This window comes from Saimiri boliviensis, chromosome 4, assembly GCF_048565385.1.
Source record: "Saimiri boliviensis isolate mSaiBol1 chromosome 4, mSaiBol1.pri, whole genome shotgun sequence".
Lineage (NCBI taxonomy): Eukaryota > Metazoa > Chordata > Mammalia > Primates > Cebidae > Saimiri > Saimiri boliviensis.
In genome coordinates this window covers 122,083,814-122,108,950 of record NC_133452.1, presented here as the reverse complement: position 1 = coordinate 122,108,950, position 25,137 = coordinate 122,083,814, and the positions used below count along the sequence as shown (strand labels likewise).

Genomic DNA, 25,137 nt, shown 5'->3' with positions numbered 1-25,137 from the left:
CATGAGAAGAAAGGAGAGATCTAAAATTGACACCCTATCATCCAAATTGAAAGAGCTAGAGGAGCAAGATCAAAAAAACTCAAAACCTAGCAGAAGACAGGAAATAACTAATGTCAGAGCAGAACTGAAGGAAATAGAGACACAAAAACTCTTCAAAAAATCAATAAATCCAGGAGCTGGTTTTTTGAAAAGATCAACAAAATAGACAGACCACTAGCCAGATTAATAAAAAAGAAAAGAGAGAATAACCAAATTGATGCAATAAAAAACGATAAAGGGGATATCACCACAGATTCCACAGAAATCCAAACCATCATCAGAGATTATTACAAACAACTCTATGCACATAAACTAGTAAACCTGGAAGAAATGGATAAATTCCTGGACACCTGCAACCTCCCAAGCCTAAACCTGGAAGAAGCCGAAACCCTGAATAGACCAATAACATGGTCTGAAGTCGAGGCAGCAATAAAGAGCCTACCACCAAAAAAAAAGCCCAGGTCCAGATGGGTTCACAGCTGAATTCTACCAGACATACAAGGAGGAGCTGATACCATTCCTTCTGAAACTATTCCAGACAATCCAAAAAGAGGGAATCCTTCCCAAATCATTTTACGAGACAAACATCATCCTGATACCAAAACCCGGCAGAGACTCAACAAGAAAAGAAAATTTCAGGCCAATATCCATGATGAACATAGATGCAAAAATCTTCAATAAAATACTGGCAAACCGAGTGCAACAGCATATCAAAAAGCTCATCCACCATGATCAAGAAGGATTCATCCCGGGGATGCAAGGCTGGTTCAACATTCGTAAGTCCATAAACATAATTCACCACATAAACAGAACCAAAGACAAAAACCACATGATTATCTCGATTGATGCAGAGAAGTCTTTTGACAAAATTCAACAACCCTTTATGCTAAAAACCCTCAATAAACTAGGTATTGACGGAACGTATCTCAAAACAATAAAAGCTATTTACGACAAACCAACAGCCAATATCATACTGAATGGGCAAAAACTGGAAGCATTCCCTTTGAAATCTGGCACTAGACAAGGATGCCCTCTCTCACCACTCCTATTCAATATAGTACTGGAAGTTCTAGCCAGAGCAATCAGGCAAGAAAAAGAAATAAAGGGTATCCAAATTAGAAAGGAGGATATCAAATTGTCTCTATTTGCAGATGACATGATTGTATATCTGGAAGACCCCATCATCTCAGCCCAAAATCTCCTGAAACTGATAAACAACTTCAGCAAAGTCTCAGGTTACAAAATCAACGTGCAAAAATCACAAGCATTCCTATACACCAGTAATAGACTTCAAGAGAGCCAAATCAAGAACGAACTGTCATTCACAATTGCTACAAAGAGAATAAAGTACCTAGGAGTACAACTAACAAGGAACGTAAAGGACCTCTTCAAGGAGAACTACAAGCCATTGCTCAACGAAATAAGAGAGGATACAAACAGATGGAGAAACATTCCATGTTCATGGTTAGGAAGAATCAACATCGTGAAAATGGCCATACTGCCCAAAGTAATTTACAGATTCAACGCTATTCCCATCAAGCTACCAATGACCTTCTTCACAGAACTGGAAAAAAACACCTTAAACTTCATATGGAACCAAAAGAGAGCCTGCATAGCCAAGTCAATTCTAAGCAACAAGAACAAAGCGGGAGGCATCACACTACCGTACTTCAAACTATACTACAAGGCTACAGTAATCATAACAGCATGGTACTGGTACCAAAACAGAGATATAGACCAATGGAACAGAACAGAGGCCTCAGAGGAAATACAACATACCCACAACCATCTGATCTTCGACAAACCTGACAAAAACAAGCAATGGGGAAAGGACTCCCTGTTTAATAAATGGTGTTGGGAAAACTGGCTAGCCATGTGCAGAAAGCAGAAACAGGACCCCTTCCTGACACCTTACACCAAAATTAACTCCAGATGGATTAAAGACTTAAACATCAGACCTAACACCATAAAAACCTTAGAAGAAAATCTAGGCAAAACCATTCAGGACATAGGTGTAGGCAAGGACTTCATGACCAAAACGCCAAAAGCAATGGCAACAAAAGCCAAAATAGACAAATGGGACCTAATCAAACTCCACAGCTTCTGCAAGGCAAAAGAAACAGTCAGTAGAGTGAATCGGCAACCAACAGAATGGGAAAAAATTTTTGCAGTCTACCCATCTGACAAGGGGCTGATATCCAGAATTTACAAAGAACTAAAGCAGATCTACAAGAAAAAAACAAACAAGCCCATTCAAAAATGGGTAAAGGATATGAACAGATACTTTACAAAAGAAGACATACAGGAGGCCAACAAACATATGAAAAAATGCTCATCATCACTGGTCATCAGAGAAATGCAAATCAAAACCACATTGAGATACCATCTCACACCAGTTAGAATGGCGATCATTAAAAAATCGGGAAACAACAGATGCTGGAGAGGATGTGGAGAAATAGGAACACTTTTACACTGTTGGTGGGAATGTAAATTAATTCAACCATTGTGGAAGACAGTGTGGCGATTCCTCAAGGACCTAAAAATAGAAATCCCATTTGACCCAGCAATACCATTACTGGGTATATATCCAAAGGATTATAAATCATTCTACTACAAGGACACGTGCACACGAATGTTCATTGCAGCACTGTTTACAATAGCAAAGACCTGGAACCAACCCAAATGCCCAACGATGATAGACTGGATAGGGAAAATGTGGTACGTATACACCATGGAATATTATGCAGCCATCAAAAACGATGAGTTCACGTCCTTTATAGGGACATGGATGAACCTGGAAACCATCATTCTCAGCAAACTGACACAAGAGCAGAAAATCAAACACCATATATTCTCGCTCATAGGCGGGTGTTGAACAATGAGAACACATGGACACAGGGAGGGGAGCACTACACACTGGGGTCCGTTGGGGGGAAATGGGGGAGGGGTGGGGGGGTGGGGAGGTGGGAAGAGATAGCATGGGGAGAAATGACAGATACAGGTGAGGGGACGGAAGGCAGCAAAGCACACTGCCATGTGTGTACCTATGCAACAATCTTGCATGTTCATCACATGTACCCCAAAACCTAAAATGCAATAAAAAAAAAGAAAAAAAAAACAAAAAAAAACCAAACAACTAAATAAATAAAATAATAGCATTGCCTCAACAAGAAATCTTGTTTCTCACTAAGATCTTTCAGTTTATATTAATCATTCAGTAAATAAGCTAAAGTAAACCAAAAATTTTATATATTTTTTCTGTATTTCTCTTTCCCTTTTGCCTTCTTTCTGCTCCTCTGATGATTATGTATTTTCTTGTCATTATAGCTATTCTTCATATTTCTCTTTCTTTTAGTTTGACTTCTAATCTTTGGCCTGAAAATACTTTTTCAACTTGTTTCATCAACCAGGACTAAAATTTTGCTCTTCCAATTAATTATTTTGCAACTTTGTTAGCCCTAATTTTGATACAACAAATTTTATTTCCCAACACATTGCTTAATTCAACACATTTTGAGGAATGTAAATGACACTATCTTTTTTTTTTCAATGGACAGTCATCAGGAAATTAGCCAGTAGTGAGCTAGTGATACAGGCAAACTGACATATAATATGACTGTTCAGGCCTTTCCAGACATCCAGTTTGCACACAAAGGTGCATGTACACACACATACACACATATATACATACCGCCTATATTTTTCTCAGTATATCTACTAAACTTCCTCTTTGGTATTGCCTGGCCTTGCTCATTGTCTTAGTTTGAGATGTAGCTCGCTCCATTTAGTTTTATGCTTGCATCTGCCCTGCTCATTCTCCTGCTTTCCCAACGTTTATCTGAGCTGGTATTTTTAGTCCCCCTTTCTTTCCTCCCCAAACTCACAAACTCCCAAATTGTCTTGAAATGTTTTTGACCAATACTGAACAAAAATTATTTTTAAGCCTGCAAATTAGAATTTTCAGAATCTGACTTTAAGGCTTTAGAATACTACTGTTTCTCTTACCTACAGATAAATACACTTCTAAAATAACTATGAAATAATAAATACACAAATCTTACTATGGCAAACCAGGCATTAAGTAACTCAAGTTGAAGAACAGAATAACGTACATTTTGGATACTGATTTGTTATATTTTTGACCAATACTGACCAAAAATTATTTTTAAGTCTGAGAATTAGAATTTTCAAAATCTGACTTTAGGCCTTAGAATTTTACTGTTTCTCTTACCTTCTGATTAATATGCTCCTAAAATAATTATGTAATAATAAATGAACAAATCTTACTATGTCAAACCAGGCATTGAGTAACTCTAGTTGAAGAACAGAATAACATGTTTTGGATACTGACTTGTTATATTCAAAATAACCCTGAGTCCACAATCACAAAATTAAAATCAGTCAGGCACAGTGGCTCAATCCTATAATCACAGCAGTTTGGGAGGCTGAGGCAGGAGAATCACTTAAGCTCAAGAGTTTGCAACCATCCTGGGCAACATAGTGAGACCTCGTCTTTATCAAAAATTAAAAAAAATCAGCCAGCGTGGTGATGGGTGCCTGTACTCTCAGCTACTTGGGAGGCTGAGAATGGGAGGGTTTCTTGAGCCTGGGAGGTCAGGGCTGAAGTGAGCCATGATCATGCCCACTGCATTTCAGCTCTGGCAACAGAGACTGACCCTGTCTCAAAAAAATAAAAATAAAAAATTCAAATCCATTTATATCCATTAAAACATTGATGGATTAAAATGATGTTTCTGCAGCTTTTAGGGGAGTGTCATATCTTAAGTACTTAACTATTTTTTTGTCATTTTAATTTACTAAAATGTCAACTAATAATAAGTTCAGGAACACTGATGGCTATAGTTGTGTGGCATTGTTTCTGAAGCCTCTGTTCTGTTCCATTGGTCTATATCTCTGTTTTGGTACCAGTACAATGCTGTTTTGAGTACAGTAGCCTTGTAATATAGTTTGAAGTCAGAAAGTGTGATGCTTCCAGCTTTTTTTTTTTTTTTTTTTTTTTTTGCTTAGGGTTGTCTAGGCTATGGGACCTCTTTTTTCGTTCCACATGAAGTTTAAGGTAGTTTTCTTTTTTTTTTTTTTTCCAATTCTGTGAAGAAAATCATTGGTAGCTTGATGGGGATAGCACTGACTCTATAAATCACTTTGGGCAGTAGGGCCATTTTCACAATACTGATTCTTCTTAACCATGACCATAGTTTTTCCATCTGTTTCTTTCCTCTCTTATTTCCTTGAGCAGCGGTTTGCAGTTCTCCTTCAAGAGGTCCTTCACATTTCTTGTTAGTTGTATTCTTAGGTATTTTATTCTCTTTGTAGCAAACTGTGAATGGGAGTGCACTCATGATTTGGCTTTCTGTTTATTATTGGTGTATAGGAATGCTTGTGATTTTTGCACATTGATTTTGTATCCTGAGACTTTGCTGAAGTTGCTTATTAGCTAAAGGAGATTTTGGGCTGAGACAATGGGGTTTTCTAAATATACAATCATGTCACCTGCAAACAGGGACAATTTGATGTCCTCTTTTCCTATTCATTATCCTTCATTTCTTTCTCTTGCCTGAGGGCCCTAGCCAGAACTTCCAATACTATGTTGAACAGGAGTGGTGAGAGAGGGCATCCTTGTCTTGTGCCAGTTTTCAAAGGGAATGCTTCCAGTTTCTGCACATTCAGTATGATATTGGCTGCAGGTTTGTCATAAATAGCTCTTATTATTTTGAGATACGATCCATTGATACCTAGTTCATTGAGAGTTTTTGACATAAAGCGCTGTTGAATTTTGTCAAAGGCCTTTTCTGCATCTATTGAGATAATCATGTGGTTTTTGTCTTTGGTTCTGTTTATGTGATGGATTATGATTATAGATTTGTGGATGTTGAACCAGCCTTGCATCCCTGGGATGAAGCCGACTTGATCGTGATGAATAAACTTTTTGATGTACTGTTGGATTTTGTTTGCCAGTACTTTATTGAAGAATTTCACATCAATGTTCATCATGGATATTGGCTTGAATTTCGTGTGTGTGTGTCTCTGCCAGGATTTGGTATCAGGATGATACTGGTCTCATACAATGAGTTAGGGAGGATTCTCTCTTTTTGTATTGTTTGGAATAGTTTCAGAAGGAATGATACTAGCTCCTCTTTATACCTCTGGTAGAATTAGTCTGTGAACATGTCTGGTCCTGGACTTTTTTTGGTTGGTAAGCTATTACTTGCTGCCTCCATTTCTGACCTTGTAACTGGTCTATTAAGGAATTCAAATTCTTCCTGATCTTTGATAAATCAGACAAAAACAAGCAATGGGGAAAGGATTCCCTATTTAATAAATGGTGTTGGGAAAACTGGCTACCAGTGTGCAGAAAGCTGAAACTGGATCCCTTTCTTGCACCTTATACAAAAGTTAACTTTAGATGAATTAAAGATTTAAACATGAGGCCTAAAACTTTAGAAGAAACACCATAAAAACTCTAGAATAAAACTTACACAATACTATTCAGGACATAGACATGGGCAAAGACTTCTTGACTAAAACACCAAAAGCAATGGCAACAAAAGCCAAGATAGATAAATGGGGCCTAATTAAGCGTAAGAGATTCTGCACAGTAATAGCAACTATCAATAGACTGAAGCAGCAACCAACAGAATGGGAAAAAGTTTTGCTATCTATCAATCTGACAAAGGAGTAATATCCAAAATCTATGGAGAACTTAAATAAATTTACAAGAAAAAAAAACAACTCATAAAAAAGTGGGCAAAGGATATGAACAGATAGTTTTCAAAAGAAGACATTTATGCAGCCAACAAACGTGAAATAAATGCTCATCATCACTGGTCATTAGAGAAATGCAAATCAAAACCACAATGAGACACCATCTCATGCAAATTAGAATGGTGATCATTAAAAAATCTGGAGACAACAGACGCTGGAGAGGATGTGGGGAAATAGGAACAGTTCTACACAGTTGGTGGGAGTGTAAATTAATTCAACCATTGTGGAAGACAGTGTGGCGATTCCTCAAGGATCTAGAAATAGAAATACCATTTGACCCAGCAATCCCATTAGTGAATATATACCCAAAGGATTATAAATCATTCTATTATAAAGACACAAGCATACGTATGTTTACTGGGGGCACTGTTCACAATAGCAAAGACTTGGAACCAACCCAAATGCCCATCAATGATAGACTGGATTAAAAAAATGTGGCACATATATACTATGGAATAGTATGCAGCCATAAATAAGGATGAGTTCATGTCCTTTGCAAGGACATGGATGACACAGAAAACCATCATTCTCACCAAACTGACATGAGAACAGAAAACCAAACACCGCCTAAGTGGGTACTTAACAATGAGAACCTATGAACACAGAGAGTAGAACATCACACACAGTTCTGGTTGGGGGGATAGGAGAGGAATAGCAGGGGGTGGGGGAACATGGGAGGGATAGCATTAGGAGAAATACCTAATGTAGATGACAGGGTGATGGATGCAGCAAACCACCAACAGGGCATGTGTATACCTATACAACAAACCTGCACAATCTGCACATGTACCCCAGAACTTAAAGCATAGTAAATAAATTAAAAGAAAAAGTTCAAGAACATTGATATAAAATACTATCTTAACCTTAGCCTAAGTTAAGTCTTGTATTATTAATTTAATCATTTTACAACTTCTTTAAGGCTTCGTTTTATTTTTAATTTACTGTTTCATTAAACTCACTAATGAGAATACAAATTTTAAAGAAGTTTGTCTTCTAATATATCAGCTATATGTTATTAAGTATAATTTTAACATTTATTTTTATATAACTATAATAGGTTAAAAATCATGAAAAAGCAAATTCTAGGAGTTTTATTCACATATTTTTGATAAGAAAAACTGTATTAACCAATGATAAATAATTTATTAATCTGTATGAATAAACACATTTTATCTGCTGTCCTGTTACCTGCTTCAGGAAAACAAATGGAAGTAAAAATCAAGTAAAACAAAGGGAACAAAAAGGGAAAATAAAAAAGAGCTTCCTAATAAACTGTGTAACAGAGATCATTCACCTTAACTGTCAGCAGGAACTCCAGAATAAGTCATTTATTCAATGATGGTAACTTCACAACATTATGATGAGAATTATAAGTAATCTTTATTACAGGGTTCAACATTGAACCTCTTGAGTTGAGTCAGTGTGTATGAGTACCAAAACAAGTACCTGTAACATTCTGAAATGTCTGCTTATTACCAACATATGCATTGGTTTTTTATTTTAAAAATCTACCATTTTTCTCTTCAAGGAGAACTACAAGCCACTGCTCAACAAAATAAGAGAGGACACAAACAGATGGAGAAACATCCCATGTTCATGGTTAGGAAGAATCAACATCGTGAAAATGGTCATATTGCCCAAAGTAATTTACAAATTCAACGCTCTTCTCATCAAGCTACCAATGACCTTCTTCACAGAACTGGAAAAAAACACCTTAAACTTCATATGGAACCAAAAGAGAGCCCGCATAGCCAAGTCAATTCTAAGCAACAAGAACAAAGCAGGAGGCATCACATTACCGGACTTCAAACTATACTACAAGGCTACAGTAATCAAAACAGCATGGTACTGGTACCAAAACAGAGATATAGACCAATGGAACAGAACAGAGGCCTCAGAAGAAACACAACATATCTACAATCATCCAATCTTTGACAAACCTGACAAAAACAAGCAACGGGGAAAGGATTCCCTGTTTAATAAATGGTGTTGGGAAAACTGGCTAGCCATGTGCAGAAAGCAGAAACTGGATCCCTTCCTGACACCTTACACCAAAATTAACTCCAGATGGATTAAAGACTTAAACATCAGACCTAACAGCATAACAACCCTAGAAGAAAATCTAGCCAAATTAATTTTTATATTTTCTCCCCCAAATCGGGGTAATGCATAGCGCTACATCCTAATTTGTTTGAAAAGTGAATGGAACTATTCATATTGATCTCTACAAAGAGAAGAGAAATTTTAATAAAAGAAAGATAAATAGCATTTACCATTTGGCTTATAATGTAAATGTCATGCAATGTCCTTAGCTGAAGATCTGTACTTATTAACACACACACACATATATATATATATATATATATATATATATATACACACACATATATATATACACATATATATATACATATATATATACACACACACATATATATTTACATTTATTTCTTTACATACACAAAAATATAACTTTTTTGTAAATAAGTATAACTCTTTAGCCAAGCATGTTACATGATTTTTAATTTAATAGATTTTGTCCAAGAGTCTTTTTTCCTCAATAATATACATTTGTTTATATATCAGAGCTGAATTTATATGCCTCTTCATAAAATTTATTTTAACACATCGTTACATAAATACATTATGATACTCTTAAAAATGTGGCAGTTTTGATCCTTTTGTAGTTCATGAGCATGATGACTGGGTGTTCACACACTTGTGTGAGATGTGCCACCCTTTAACCTTGCTACAACGTCAGCATATTACTCATTAGAACTGAACTTAAAAATAAAATAAAAAATATAAATAAATAAAAAGTGGCAGTTTATACTTCCATTTTGTTGATTCCTATTTCTTTGAAAGTAAAGCATATATTTTTATTCATATGGCTTTTCTCTCAAAATGTATTACCATAATATTTATTGACTTTTATAGCTGCTCTAAGTTACTCACTGGACTTCCATTTAATGCATAATCTCTTTGTAGAGCACACCTAAGTATTTTTTAGAAACTGCATGTTGAGTGCTTATTTGTTCCTAAGTTTTTCTAACAATTTTGTTATTTTAACTTTCTTTTTCTATTCTTAACTCTCTGAACCATTGTTTTGTTTTTGACTTTTCATTGCTACCACCTCTGGGGTAACATTTTTTTAAATGTATTTTTTTATTTATAAAGCAAACAGAAGTTGAGCTAACTATGAATGAGAACATATTTTCATTAAATGTTTGAGGAATATATTTTATCATTGAGTAAGAGATCCCAGGCACAATTCTGGCTAACTAAAATATTGGCTTTAGTCACACAGGATAAGATGTTTAATAAATGTCTATACCATAGATGTAAAGATTAAACAAGCTACTAAGAATATATCTAGGGTGCACAAAAAATTATTCAGGAAACCTTTGGCAAAAGAATATTATCCAGCATCAGATTTATGAGGATAAAGAAAAGATAAAAATTTTGGCTGGTGCTTATGATAATATGGTCTAAGGGAACCAAACTTTCATTTAGCTTGAGGTATGTTGATATAATACCTAATGGTTATCAAATTTTTGTTTCCAGGGATAAATGATTTAGACAAATTAGTTTATTCTTCATTAGGAGAAAAATACATTACTTAAAATCTGTTGATAATTAAAGTTGAATAACTTTGAATAATTGTAATAGATTCCTGAATTGATCACTGATATTTTCTTTCTGGAGCCAGAAATAGGAAAATTATATAATTGGTAAGGTATATGTATTTAGTCTTTTATAAAGATGGATTTCAAGGTTATTTAGAACTGTAGAGTGTTTTTCTTTTCATAATATCCATGCCCTTAAATCATATTCTCTTAAATCATATTGAGATTATTCCTTCTATTAGGCCGTGATTTTGTAAACTTCAAGAACTCATTATCTTGCTGTATAGTAAAGAATACATTTGAAGGCCAGTGGTGATAGTATTTTTCACCAAGATAATAATACACAGATAAAATGTATAGTAAAGAATACATTTGAAAGGCCAGTGGTGATAGTATTTTTCACCCAGATAACAATACCCAGATAAAAATGTATAGTAAAGAACACATTTGAAAGGCCAGTGGTGATAGTATTTTTCACCCAGATAACAATACTAATAAATTATTTACGAAGTACACTTACTGTATCCAAGGACTGCAATAAATGCTCAGCATGCATCTCCTTTAACTATGAAAAAAGTCTATAATGGGTTTTAATTACAACCATATTACAGATTTTTTTTTAAATGAGGCTTAGACAACCTAAATTCCCATTAACAAATGGCTAGTAAGCAGTAGAACTAGTATAAACAGATCCGTTTGAACTCAAAAAGCCATATTCTTTCTACACTACCAGACATAACGTATCTAATAATTGTGCTGCTAATCTTTTATGATGTTCATGCCTGCTGAGCCCAGATGTGCTCTAAATTAGTGCTCTTGTGTTCAAATGAATCACCTGAGAACTGTGTTAAAACACAGACTGTCATACAATCGGAATCATACAGTAATTGTCTTTTGTGACTGGCTTATCTCACTTAGCATAATGTCCTCAAGTTCTGTGCATGCTGAAGTTGTTGTTTAACGGGTATAGATTTTCAGTTTTGCAAGATGAAAAAATTTTGGAGACTGGCTGCATTACATGATGAATATACTTAACACTACAGAACGTCACACTTAAAAATTAAGTTAGTACATTTTATATGTGCTTAACCACAGGTTTTTACAGTAGAGTCTTAGCGGGGCACAGTGGCTCCCATCTGTAATATAAGCATTTTGGGAGCCCCAGGCAGGAGGATAGCTTGAGAACAGGAGTTTTACACCAGCCTGGGCAACATAGCAATACCCTGTTTCTACAAAAATAAAAATAAAATAATCATCTGTGTGTGGAAGTGCACATCTGTATGACTAGTTACTCAGGAGGCTGAGGTGGGAGGACAGCTTGAGGCTGGGAGGTCGATGCTGTCGAGCTGATTGTACCACTGCACTCCAGCTTAGGCAACTGAGTGAGACCCTGTCTTAAAAAAACCAAAAATACAAAACAAAAAAGCAGATTCTCATTTGGTGGGTCTCGGGTGAGCCCAAGGTGACGCTGATGCTGGTTCGTAAGCACCCTTTGCCATGCAAGGGTACAGATATTTTCTCAAGGGAGACCTCTAAGAAACCGCTGCCATTTGCTTTGAATTGGCATGTAAGATACTGAGGAAACCTACTGAGTTTCGGCTCTCTACCATATTTCTTTCCAACTAACATGCATGTCCTCATTCACACTAGTAAAACAGGTGAGCAAAAAGTGCCCAATGTTTCTGATGCCCTTCAATTCCCTACACAGTTCAGACTCTAATAATGTCTTTGGCCTTGGAAGCATTTTTGTCTTAAACTTCTAAAATAATTGTGTCCTGAAATATCTTTTGTGATGATACTTGTTGAAAAGTTTTCTCCTATCCTGACAGCTGAGAAGAGAGGAACCATTTCTAAGCTGCTGCTACATATCAAAGAGCTTGTCTTTTCAGCTTCACTGACAAGTTGAATGATTTTCCGGAGTCTGAGAAAATATCAGGCAAAATCTTTTCCAGATAAAAAGCCGCCGTCAGTTGCCTGCAGCTGAGGAAGCAACTTTAAATCCTGTGGGGAGAATTTTTATTGCAACCTCAATCCCAGGTTCCAGCTTCTGTTTTACATCCTTTTTTGGCTTGACTGCTCAAGTAGCTCACCAAACCTGAGCAGGACCTATGGGTCTCACCTTCATACTGCGAATCTCCAAGTTTTCTCTTGAGGAAACCATGCTAACAGCCACTTGTTGAGAGGAGCAACATAAGGTGATTATTTATACATTATCTATTGTGCTTTGTAGCGCCACCCTCACTGATATATGATAAAGCCAATAGAAATTGATACTGAAGTCCATCTACAGGTTTCTCCTTCTCTCTCTCCTCTCTCTCTCTCCCTTCCCTCCCTCCCTCCCTCCCTTCCTTTTCTTCCTTTTCTTCCTTCCTTTCTTTCCTTCTGAGATGGAGTCTAGGTCTGTCACCCAGGCCAGAGTACAGTGGCATGACCTCTGCTCACTGCAATCTCTGCTTCCTGGGTTCAAGTGATTCTCCTGCCTCAGCCTCCTGAGTAGCTGGGATCACAGGCATGCACCACCACACCTGGGTAATTTTTGTATTTTTAGTAGAGACATGGTTTTGCCATTTTGGCTAGGCTGGTTGAGAACTCCTGACCTCAGGCGATTTGCCTGTCTCGGCCTCCCATAATACTGGGATTACAGGCATCAGCCACCATGCTTGGCCTACAGGTTCTTCTAATATGTAATTGAAGTGTCCTGACATGACAATTTTGTATTACATGGCAATGTGCTATGCCAGTATCTTCTGATTTGGGAAATTAATGTGATTCAAAGAGAATTAACAGGAAAGCAGAGAATCAATAGACGCCTTTCACCAAGACAATTATTCCCAGAGCTGCACTGACCTTGAAACTCATCTGTTGATTCATCGATGTTGAGTTTATTTTTCTTTAACTTCCCATGTGTCTTTTCTATATATCTGCATTAATTGGAATAATCCTGAGTTCATCTTGATTTCTTGGAAACAAAATGCCTAAACATCAAATTAGTTTTGCCCATTGATCAAGCCTTAATAGATCTTACAGATTCTGGTCTTGACCAAGGGTATACTCTCCACTCCATCAATGACTGGCCAGAGCTGTCTCTGGACTCTGGAGAGACTCTGGAGGGGTCAGGTCAGGCCTCTTATTAAGTTATCTTCATAGTTTTCATGGCACCCGTACTCAAGGGCAGCTATGCTTTGTATTTAGAAATACTTCATTTTCAAGAAAAGATACTTGTTTTCATTATTCCTATCACAGGTTCCAAGAGCATTAAAAAAGTAAATAAATCTTCTTAGCCAACAAAAGGATAATCTTGAGATTTTTTGAAATTTACCTCTTTATTTGCTTAGGAAAAAGAGTGCTCATCTATCTCTCCAAACTGTATCCCACCACTATTGTGCTCTTAACTCATATTTCTGATTTGTCAATTAGGAATTCCTTCCTCTCTGTTTCATTTTGTTTTCAGAAGCCTCAAACATACCATATTTTCTATTCTTTCTTCACATATTACTAGTGTATACTTTCCCTTCCCTTTCGTATTTGTTTCTATTCTTTCAACATTGCCATTCACCTTCCTATTCCACTGATATTTCAGAAATGGTTCATTTCTGCTATTATCATGTGACTTACTTCATCCTACTGAGGCATAATTTATACATTTGTAAATGGTTATTAAAAATGTCTGCATTTCCTACTTTGCACAGATTTGTGAGAATGAAAGATGGTCCTACAAATGAAGGTGTTTTGTAGTTACAAAGTTTTACATATTATCTAGAGAACTATCCTGCTTTCATTTTATTATTATTATTTTTTTCTTTTTTAAGACAGGGTTTCACCATGTTGGTCAGGCTGGTCTTTAACTCCCGACCTCAGGTGATCTGCCCGCCTTGGCCTCCAAAGTGCTTGGATTACAGGGGTGAGCCACCGCGCCCGGCCGTCCTGCTTTCATTTTATACAGTCAGAAACAAGATACTAAATGGGGAAGTGCTCTCAAACAGACCTTTGCATTTAAAAATGTGGTTCTTCATTTGTATTTATTTAGTCACACACCATTTTAAAAAGTGTTATTACTTTTGTATCTGTATAATATATATTGTTTTTGAACCTGAACTCAGTTTGTTAAAATGCAAAGATAACAAGAAATCAAAAGCTCTGAATGTTAGTTGTCAAAAATAATAAAATAGTCCATCTCTGAATTTTGATGAGCAAATCAACATGTTCAGTTTTCCATCAAGAAAGAAAAATAGCTGTCTTGCTCGAATATGTTTTTTTCATTTATATTATTACATTAATATTGCTGTCACAGTCAATCTTTATGACTTAATCCATGTAAACATCATCTAACAAAATGTACCTGAGAACTGTGTTTCATGTTTCCCAAATTATTATTCTGCCTACTTAGAAGTTCTAGTATTACTAGTACACATAGTTTATATACTTCTTTCCTTAGGGAGGAAAAACCTCTCAATTATATTGTTTATTAGCTGAGATATAAATGCTAGCATTTACCTAAATATAAAGCTTTTGGATAGAGAAGATACAGATTAGTGGGAATTTTGGGCCCCTAAGATTTACTGCCAGATACTCTTGTATCTTGATTTGGTCTACAGTTATTGTGAAAGCAGGTTTTTGAGCCTTGTCTCCTTTGCATTCTAAAACTGACATTAAAGCAGTGCTCAATTTTACATTTAAGATGAATAAAGTGTGATTATAAAGGAACATATATAAAATGACCAATAATAATTAATAATCTGATGTGGACTATTCACACACATCAGAAACCTAACAAATAGGCTAAACATCCTTCATAAAAGAAAAGCTGTATTTATAAGGAGGCTTATGATAATAGGGACCACAGAACAATTTCCTTGAGAATGATTTTACTGCAGATTTTAGAAGAGGTTCTAATGCAAGATTTGTTTCATTTTTTATTTTCAATCTTATCAAGAAACTCCTGCATTTGCAATTATATACCAAAACAAATAAATATACTATGTACAAGTAACTCTATGTCCTAGGAAATTAATGTCTTAGTTTAAAAGGAAATGCTGTTATGTAGCTCTATAATTCAGTCACATAATTTCCATGTTTGAGTAGGTGTTGGCTTTCACCAGTCCTTGTCCTTTGAAGTCTAGCATCTGACACATCACCACAAATTACAACAGGTAATTTATTATTTTTTATTGCCATTAATTTAGAGCCTTAAGTTTCAAAGAAGAATTTTAAGTTATCACAATATCTGGAGCTTTTTAAGTCTCATTTTCCCCTTTGACTGCTTGAGATCATCTAAATCATCAGAGATGAGAAGAGAAACATGAAATAGCATTCATAATGAATTACAGAAAAAACAGACTTTAAAAAAACACAGTATTAAAATGCAGGCCAATTTTCCTAATGGCTTATTTATTTCAGACACATTTGCTTATATTATAGTTAATTAAAGAAACTGACTTTTTACTATATTTATAATGATTTTATTTATAGGAAAAAAGCTAACTGGACAAATTTTCCTTGGAACTACAAATATTCTTAAAATTTAAAATTCAAAAGATATTTGTGGTATTATAAATTTAGATTATGTTTTATTTAAAATGTTGCTACCTCTGAAAATGGCTTAAAGGCTCTATTATAAAATGTTTGCTAGTAAAATTAATACAATTAATGCATTCTAGTAGTATTAACAAAGAGCACTAAAAAACTTTACAACACATTATTTGTAAATAAACATTTGTAATCAAGAATTTTGGAAACTTAAAAATCCACTTCACTTTTACACTCGTTATTGGACTTTGAGGTCCAGAGAATAAAACAATTTATCAGTTTCCTATCCTATGAGTATTATCCCTCTTATATGAAAACCAAAATCTAGACAGACTAAGAGACCTAAGGTGTCACAAAGAGAAAGTTGTAGGCTTACAACTTTATATTAGTATTCAACTTTATACTCCCTGCTCTAAAATGCTACATTTTCCTTGGTAAGCACATAATCTCTTACAGAGATTCAGATTACTTAATTTCTTATTCATAGCCATAATATATTGAATGTACAAAACATATGTCCTAGGAAATATTATATATGAAACTGTGTTTAAAATACTGTTAACTCCCATTGCTTAACAGGTTGAATTGTTTTGGATGGTTCACGAGTCCTATAACTCTTACTGCCATTTGCGTTTCTGAGACAAAAAACAGCCTTCCCTTTGATTCAGGAACTTTCTTTTTAATCTGTACACTCGCTGGGAGAATACAATTTGGAATACGTTTACATAAATAGGTTCAATAGCGAATGTAGTTGCACTTTGACTATTTCAGCCAAGGCATGACTAGGGAAAATAAGCATTGCAACTAAGTGATTTCAGATCAAAGATTTGGTTAAGATGGTAAAAAATGTGCTGAGGACCACTGAGGACAGAGTAAAAGAACCTATCTATTAGGAATTTCAGGAAGCCATCTACTCCTCCTAGAATGGAGAAAGGAAAATTGTGGTGTTATCTGAAGCAGCACCAGTCTCTGAAGAGAGCTGAGTTACAGTGGACCATTTCCGTGGGAGTTGGAGACATGGAGGACATGTAGCCACTTTAAGAATAGCTGCTCACATGCCTGTAGTCCCAGCTACTCGGGAGACTGAGGCAGGAGAATTTCTTGAACCCAGGAGGCAGAGGTTGCGGTGAGCTGAGATTGTGCCACTGCACTCCAGCCTAGGCAACAAGAGCGAAACTCCATCTCAAAAAAAAAAAGCAAAAACAACAACAAAAAGCAAAAAACAAAAAAACAAAGAATAGCTGCTAAGGCGGAGTAAGAGGAGAAATACCTGAGTTCCTTTCTCCCTACTATTATTGCCTGTTTCTGGAGGCTGACTCAGCTAGATTTCAGGTAATATGGGATCCAGAGAAATAGCACCTAGAGCGGTCAACCTTCTTAATACATGATCATTAGAGGAGAAGCGCTCAAATCACCGTATTCATTTTATCAAATGAGGTTCTTACTTCTGACAAAGTACTAGGTACTCAACAGCTATAAAACCTACCCTTCAAAGGCAGAAACATCGCCTTACACTTAGTTATTGGGGATACCCATGCTAATATTCCTTCAAAGCAGATTCTCAGACTCAGACACTCATACACTCAATATGTAAAACCTGACCTCCACTCTGCCTCCCCATATCATCAGCAAAGGATCTCAAGTGAAGAAACAAAAACTGACATGTTCCTGGAAGATGCCAATGGTACTGCTGTAATTATTTGTAAAACAATGCAACCAATATTATAGAATTCATCCATGTTTCTCAATATTTTAGTTGATTTTTGTGTCACATTTCTTTTTCTATCACAATTTTAATAATAAGCAGCCCCTCCATCTACTTCCACAGGAAGAAGATTAAGTGTGACATGGCTAAGGAAAGGCAATGCTAATCAATGATGTGACCAATTCTTTCTACGGCAATTATGCACCTTTTTATGTTCTGGGATAAACTTCTCCTGCCCACTCATAAATTTTTATTTCCTTCTCCTCTGGTTTTATGATTAAATTCATGGAAAATAAAATTTTTCAGAAGGTAGCTGACTCTTCATGTGATTTCAAATTTACAAACATAAAATATCCAATATACACTCCTAACTCCTTCCTACAACACATTAAATCTTCAATACTGCTTTTACTTCTAATAGTAATTACTCAAAATGTACAGAAACAGAAATTTCTTGAGTGCTTAGCAGAAAAGCCTTTCTAGAGTAGCATCCCACTTTTGTTTTCTATTTTTAGGCAACTACAAATATATTTTGAATTTGGAAAATAACATAATTTAAAGATATGTATATGCAGTAACTTCCTAATAAATTGATTTAAATTTATCTGATTTTAGGTGAACAAAAAATAAAGAGTTGGAGAGTACCTTTTTAAAGTCAGAGGAATCCAACAACCAAATGTAGATGTGAGGGGCAGAAGGAGTATTTCATTTGAGGAGACTTAGTGGCTGTTGGTGCACATCTGATTACTTTGCCCATACTTCTGACTACCTGGGTGTCAAATCAATTCAGAAAAATAATCTGGAAACTGTAAGCCAAAAATAACATTCTAAGCACCCCTGATTAACTGAATAGACCCCTCCTCTCAGCCAAGTGCATTTTTTTTTTTTTTTTTTTTTTTTTTTTTTTTTTGAGACAGAGTCTTGCTCTGTTGCCCAGGCTAGAGTGCAGTGGTGCAATCATGGCTCACTGCAACCTCTGCCTCCTGGGTTTAAGCTACTCTACTGCCTCAGCCCTCTGAATATCAGGGGCCACAGACATCTGCCACCATGCCCAGCTGATTTTTGTATTTTTGGTAGAGACAGAGTTCTGCCATATTGGACAGGCTGGTCTCAAACTCCTGACATCAAGAGATTCGCACACCTCGGCCTCCCAAAGTAACGGGATTACAGGCATGAGCCAACGCGCCCGGCCATCAGCCAAGTGCATTCTAAAGTAAACCAAAAACACTAGTTCAGGCCATGATGGGAATAGGTGGACAGATATGTCTCATACCCCTTTCTTCAGCTGGAATAATTTGGGCACAGCTGGCCAGCATTAACATTAAAACAGAAACCTTAAGACTGACAGAATAGACTCTTTATAGCAATAAGATACCTACATGACAGCAGGTTCTAAAAAAATTGAAGTATTAATATGTTACCCCCAAATATATTTATTGGACATATTTTTAAATGGCCCTGTAAAACTGTCTCTTGGGGAAAAATCTACATTCTGTAGAGAATCTCCTTCCCTTTTCAGGTGTTTTTACTGATCTGGAGAGAAATTAACAAGGAGTCTGACCCATTATAAAGTCTGAAAAGAAACATTTACAATGTTTCCCTCTGAAGCCTGCTACCCGGAGGCTTCATCTAGATAATAAAACCTGGTTCTCCATAGCCCTTGATTTTAGCACTCCCTTTTGTTGATTCCAGATCTTCAGATACACTCTTTTTTTTTTTTTTTTTTTTTTTTTTTTTTGAGACGGAGTTTCGCTTTTGTTACCCAGGCTGGAGTGCAATGGCGCGATCTCGGCTCACCGCAACCTCCGCCTCCTGGGCTCAGGCAATTCTCCTGCCTCAGCCTCCTGAGTAGCTGGGATTACAGGCACGCGCCACCATGCCCAGCTAATTTTTTTGTATTTTTAGTAGAGACGGGGTTTCACCATGTTGACCAGGATGATCTCGATCTCTTGACCTCGTGATCCACCGGCCTCGGCCTCCCAAAGTGCTGGGATTACAGGCTTGAGCCACCGCGCCCGGCCAGATACACTCTTTTAACCAACTGCCAATTAGAAACTGAATTCCACTGGGCGAGGTAGCACATGCCTGTAGGCCTAGCACTTTGGGAGACTAAGGCCAGGAGATCAGGAAGTCAGGAACTGGAGACCAGCCTGGCCAACATGGTGAGGGTCTCTAATAATACAAAAATTAGCCAATTCTACTAAAGACACAAAAAATTCGCTGGGTCTGGTGACGTGCACCTAAAATCCCAGCAACTCCGGAGACTGAGGCAGGAGACTCATTTAAATCCAGCAGGAGGAGGCTGCAGTGAGTGAAGACCTCACCATTGCACTCCAGTGTGGGCGACAGGGAGAGACTCTGTCTCAAAAAAAAAAAAAAATCTTAATTCACCTATGATCTGGAAGTTCCCTCCCCACCCACTTCAAGTTGTCCCGACTTTGTACACGGATTTGATTAATATACATATTACATGTATTTACTGATGTCTTATGTCTATATTAAAATAAAACAAAAACAAAAACAAACAAACAAAAAAAACAAGCTGTAGCCCAACCACCTTGGGCACATGTTCTCAGGATCTCATAAAGCTGTGTCATAGAGACAAAGTCACTCGTATTTTGCTCAGGGTAAATCTCCAAATATCTCACAGAATTTGACCCTTTTTGTGAACAAAACATAAAGCATTAAAAGAAATTAGCCAGCAATATACTTAATTATCATAAGCATAGTAAGTGATTTTAGTTTTCCTTTCATCACTTATTAATATCTTACATCAAATTTATTATTACACTGACAGGATTATATTCCTTCTTTAACGCTTTCTATTTAAAGTATGCAATGTATTATGGAGGTTACTACCTACTTCAACCATAGAAGGTCCATCCTTTAAACTCCACAGGCTTGTAGCACATTTATATCTGAGAATTATTAGTGAAAAGCTTGCTTTAACAGTTTTAGAAATGAAAATCAAAAACATCTGTGACTTTTGTTTGACCCAAAGGCAGTTACAAGGCAAATGTGCATACTCCTCTAGCAATCACTATAGCAACAAGCAAGTAATTGCTTTAAATAGCATAAGGTGCCTTTGTTGAAATCATTTCAAGTATCCTGAGTTAACTCTGTCAACAAAGCACTCATAGGTCTTAGATTCCTTAATGGGGGTTCTTTTAAAAAATAAATTACAGCTTTGTAACTGTTCATTTTAAATTTCAGAAAAATGCAGATACACCAAAGAAAATACATTCTCCAATTATGAAGAAATAATTGGCAAAATAGTATCATTTCCATATTCCTAATAATTTTTCCTCTACATACACTGTATGTGTTTCTTATTTCTATTTCTTATAACTGTAAGACTTTAAGCCAGTGCTGGGTCACTTTTTTTTTCATTGCCTTCCTACAATTATCTTATACAGATATATAAGACTCACTTTTAAAATAATATTTTCTGTGGTAAGATGATGAAATGGCATCAAAGGGAATCACACACCAGATTTTTTACTTTATTCCTGAAACATGTTTGTAGATTCCATTTAATTAGCATATATTGAAAGGTACTTAAGAGTTTTTTTTCCATCAGACAAGGTGAAAACTCAACTTTTAAATAGCTATAGTCCCTGGCTTCTTATTTTCATCTTTGCCAAATAAAACAAAACCCTACTTACGCGTTTATATTGTAATGCCATTACATTTTCTGCTATACCATAGAAATAACTCTAAGTGCTAAAATGGATAAAGAGGAAAATGCTGACAGGGTTCCAAATTGTTTCATTTTCAATTTGAAGGAAAATGGTGTGTCTTCTGGGGTGAAGGAATGAGTCAATTAGGTACAGAAGAATTGGCATAAGTATAGCTTACACTAAAAATGGTAAATAACAATGACAAATTAGATAATTATTAATAAGTAGATAATTTAAACCCTGAAAAAAAAAGACCTTGAATGGTTAACATATAAAGGACTTTCAGAAACGTAAACATAAATGTAAGCCAAGGAAACAAACAATTGAATGAAGAGAGAACCTGTGGAATAGGAAGAAATGTTTGCAAATCATAGATTCAATAAGGGGCTACTGAAAATACATAAAAACTTGAAAAATTTATCAGTAAGGAAACAAATGACCCAATCAAAAAATGGGAAATGTCTATTCATTTCTCAAAAGAAGACATACAAATGGACAAGTGTATGAAAAAATGTCACTAATCATCAGATAAATGAAAATGAAAACCACCATTAGATGTATCTCCTCACTGCTGTTAGAATGGCTATTACCAAAAAGACAAAAGTAGCAGCCTTGGCGAGAATGTGGAGAATAGGGAATCCTTGCACATTATTAATGAGAATGTAAATCATTATAGGCATTACAAAAATATGGAAATTCCTCAAAAATTAAAAATGGCATTACCATATGCTCCAGCAATCCTTCTTCTTAGTATATATACAAAGGAAAGGAAGTCAGCATGTCAAAAAGATATTTCTCCTTTCATGTTTATTGCAACACTACTCACAATAGCCAAGATATGAAATCAACCTAGGTGTCTATCAACAGAAAATGAACAGTCATATAAACATGTACATCTTTTAGACACACACACACACACACACACACACACACACCCCTTATAAAGAAAGGAAATCCTATTATTTACTACAACATGGATTAACCTTGAGAATACTATATTAAGTGACATAAGTCAGGCACAGTAAGACAGATTATCACACAATTTACTTATATATGTTGAATCTTTGGAAGGGTAAAGAGAAGAAAGATGGTTATCAGAGACGTATGGGGGCATGGAGAAGTGAGGAAATGTTGGACAAAGGATACCAAATTTTATTCAGCTGGAAGAAATAAGAGACCTAATGTACAACACGGTGACTACAGTTAATAACAATGCATTGTACTCTTGAAAATTGCGAAGAGAGAATATTTTGATTGTTATTACCATAAAAAAGTGAGGTAATGCATGTATTAATGATCTTAACAAAGCCATTCCACAATGTACAAATACTTTGAAATATGTTGTATACAATAAAAATAATTTGTAAATTAAAAAATGAATTAAAAAATACATGTACAAGGCCAGGCGCAGTGGCTAAAGCCTGTAATTCCAGCACTTTGGGAGACGGAGGCGGGTGGATCACGAGGTCAAGAAATCGAGACCATACTGGTCAACATGGTGAAACCCCGTCTCTACTAAAAATACAAAAAATTAGCTGGGCATGGTGGTGCGTGCCTATAATCCCAGCTACTCAGGAGTCTGAGGCATGAAAATTGCCTGAACCCAGGAGGCGGAGGTTGCGGTGAGCCGAGATCGCGCCATTGCACTCCAGCCTGGGTAACAAGAGTGAAACTCCGTTGCAAACAAACAAACAAACAAAATACAGGTACAAAAAGAAAATACAGATGGCAAACAGGCATGTAAAAAGATATTCAAAGTCATTATTATAATAATGAAAATGATCAATCAGGGCAACTGGGATATTATTCCCCTTAAATATTAGTCCTTTCTTTAGGCTAGGAACATTTGAATCACCCATTACATGAATGCATTAAATTATCACATGTATGATGAAAACATGTACATCTATTATATATAATTTCTTTTGAAAAGTGAAATTAAAGTACTGTACACACCACAAAAAATAAAAAATTAAACAAGAACAAAAGCAGACATTAAAAACAACTGAAAAGTACAATGTAAAATAATACTGAAAACACCACTAGACTAGCAAAAGTTAAAGAACAAATACAGACAAAAAGCGCCGACAAGGATATAGAGAAGCTGGAACTCTCACATAATGCTAGTGAGAATGCAATGGTACAGTCAGTTTGGAAGACAATTTGAAAGTTTCTTTTGTGTTCAAACATATACTTAACAACTGAGAAATTTCACTTTTATGTTTACTCATGATAAATAATTTGTCTTCACAAAGACATGTGCATGTTTATAGCAATGTTATTCAAAATTGACAAGAATGGAAACTAAATTTTTATTATGTGGAGAACAGATTTAAAAGTATGTTATATTCAGAGAATAGAATGTTATTTAACAATCAAAATGAATGAACTATGGGTACATGCATCAGTGTAGACAATTCTCAGAAGCGATGTGATAAGTGAAAGAAGCCAGACACAGAAGTTATGTAGTATATGGTCCCATGTACACGATATTTAAGGAGAGAAGAGTCTATAAGGACAGAAATACTATCAGTGGTTTTTGAGGATCCAGAGTTTGATGGTGGGTTATTGACTACAAAGAGGCATGAGGGGACTTTTTCAGATAATGGACATAGTCCATATTTTGATTATATGCAAACTATATATCTATATAAATTAAATTGTATACATATAAGGGTTGAATTTTACTGTAAAAAAATTATATCTCAATAGACTTAATTTTAAAAAAAATTATCGGGAAGATTAAGGAGGAAATTATATCCTTGAAAAAAATAAGAAGGCATTGCAGAACAAGAATAGGCAGCTGTGAAACAGAGGTGATGGAGAATAAATATTTCAAGTAAAATTTACAAAACTTTTTCAGAACTGAAGACATAGATCTTTATATTGATCTGTTATCACTGAAAGACAAGAACAATTAAAACTAAGTAAATAAGAAGAATCACAGTATTAAAATTGCAGAACATGAAGAACAAAAACATATTTTTCAATACTACTATTAACAAAGACAGGTGATATTGATGATATCACATTACATATGGAGAAGTCAGAAAAGGAACATTTTCTAAGAGAAAAATAACTACAACGTACAATTATTTGCTCAACTAAGCTCACAATAAGTAGAAAAATAACACCGTTTTTAAAAATAAAAATAAAACAATTTTACTGTCAAATAGATCTTTCTAAAAGAACTCCTAAAGAGTTCAGTTTAGCAAGAAGAGAAATACAAATGGAGTGAAATTGATACTAGAAGCAAGACTGTGATTACAAGTTTGAAGACTTGGCATATTCATATCTTTTTAAACTCTATTCAAGATTAATTTGGTGGTTTTTAATATTAAAATATATAAAAACTACTTCATTCTCCAAAACTTGTTTTTTTAAAATATATTGTAAGAGAAAATTACTGAATTGTCAATCTCATTTTCCAAGTAAGAGTCTTTTTTCTTTTATTTAAAGTCACAGTGTTGGTTATTTTCAGTTACAACAACGTTGTATAGTCTAGTCACTCTAGAAATGTATTTTTAAAAAGGTTAAAAAACAGTAAATAGCCGGGCGTGGTGGCTCACGCCTGTAATCCCAGCACTTTGGGAGGCTGAGGCCGGTGGATCACGAGGTCAAGAGATCGAGATCATCCTGGTCAACATGGTGAAACCCCGTCTCTACTAAAAATACAAAAAATTAGCTGGGCATGGTGGCGTGTGCCTGTAATCCCAGCTACTCAGGAGGCTGAGGCAGGAGAATTGTCTGAACCCAGGAGGCGGAGGTTGAGGTGAGC

At 35.7% G+C, this 25,137-nt stretch overlaps 1 protein-coding gene and 1 non-coding gene across 2 annotated transcripts in view; one reads left to right on the top strand and one right to left on the bottom strand.

Annotated features, from left to right (window-relative positions):
- LOC141579921 (protein eyes shut homolog) overlaps positions 1–25,137 on the bottom strand; it is a 535,064-nt gene that overhangs the window by 449,103 nt on the left and 60,824 nt on the right. The window lies entirely within an intron of this gene.
- Positions 9,498–9,601, top strand: LOC120363499 (small nucleolar RNA U13). Its single transcript, XR_005579043.1, has one exon. It is a non-coding gene; the product is annotated as a small nucleolar RNA U13 (small nucleolar RNA).